Source organism: Micropterus dolomieu, unplaced genomic scaffold, assembly GCF_021292245.1.
Source record: "Micropterus dolomieu isolate WLL.071019.BEF.003 ecotype Adirondacks unplaced genomic scaffold, ASM2129224v1 contig_2971, whole genome shotgun sequence".
In the NCBI taxonomy this organism is placed as follows: domain Eukaryota; kingdom Metazoa; phylum Chordata; class Actinopteri; order Centrarchiformes; family Centrarchidae; genus Micropterus; species Micropterus dolomieu.
The window spans coordinates 1-1,247 of NW_025731961.1; the positions used below are offsets into that span (position 1 = coordinate 1).

At 38.7% G+C, this 1,247-nt stretch overlaps 2 non-coding genes across 2 annotated transcripts; both read left to right on the forward strand.

Moving 5' to 3' along the window:
- The first annotated feature begins 284 nt into the window (after positions 1 to 284).
- Positions 285 to 425, forward strand: LOC123964510. The gene has a single exon (XR_006823459.1). It is a non-coding gene; the product is annotated as a U4 spliceosomal RNA (small nuclear RNA).
- A 343-nt stretch (positions 426 to 768) lies between these two features.
- On the forward strand, positions 769 to 909 carry LOC123964511. The gene has a single exon (XR_006823460.1). It is a non-coding gene; the product is annotated as a U4 spliceosomal RNA (small nuclear RNA).
- The last annotated feature ends 338 nt before the right edge of the window (positions 910 to 1,247 follow it).

Sequence of the window (1,247 nt, forward strand, 5' to 3'; positions counted from 1 at the left end):
TGTTCACAAATACAAAGCCTTTCAACTTGTCTTTCAATTCTCTTGCTGAAATGAAACTCATCTAAGTTCTGGCTAAATTTCACTCAGCTCTAATTCGGACCTTGCTAATAATAAGTCATCCATAGAGTCCAGGGTATGACTACCATTTCATGTTTAAAAAAAGGCGGGGTTTGCAGTTCATAAGCCACATCTGTGCAATAACAGTCCAGTAAGGGTTATCACTTGCACCGCGGGTGTTGTGGTTGTTGTTTCAGATCCACATTTAACTGATAGGTACATTCTGTATCCTTTCGCAGAGGCAATTTCATAGTCTATGAAGTTTTCCTGAGACGTGATTATTGCTGGTTGAAAACTTAACCCAATACCCCGCCTGGATGACTTGAAATATAGTCAGCTGTGGCAATTTTTGTTTGTCTCTGAGGAGGCTTTGTGCTTTGTTTTAATGCTAAAACCCAAATTATTAAAAAAATATTTTTTGAGTAGTTGTTCACAAATACAAAGCCTTTCAACTTGTCTTTCAATTCTCTTGCTGAAATGAAACTCATCTAAGTTCTGGCTAAATTTCACTCAGCTCTAATTCGGACCTTGCTAATAATAAGTCATCCATAGAGTCCAGGGTATGACTACCATTTCATGTTTAAAAAAAGGCGGGGTTTGCAGTTCATAAGCCACATCTGTGCAATAACAGTCCAGTAAGGGTTATCACTTGCACCGCGGGTGTTGTGGTTGTTGTTTCAGATCCACATTTAACTGATAGGTACGTTCTGTATCCTTTCGCAGAGGCAATTTCATAGTCTATGAAGTTTTCCTGAGACGTGATTATTGCTGGTTGAAAACTTAACCCAATACCCTGCCTGGATGACTTGAAATATAGTCAGCTGTGGCAATTTTTGTTAGTCTCTGAGGAGGCTTTGCGCTTTGTTTTAATGCTAAAACCCAAATCATTAAAAATATATTTTTTGAGTAGTTGTTCACAAATACAAAGCCTTTCAACTTGTCTTTCAATTCTCTTGCTGAAATGAAACTGATCTAAGTTCTGGCTAAATTTCACTCAGCTCTAATTCGGACCTTGCTAATAATAAGTCATCCATAGAGTCCAGTGTATGCTGGTCAAGCCACGACTACCATTTCATGTTTAAAAAAAGGCGGGGTTTGCAGTTCATAAGCCACATCTGTGCAATAACAGTCCAGTAAGGGTTATCACTTGCACCGCGGGTGTTGTGGTTGTTGTTTCAGATCCACATTTA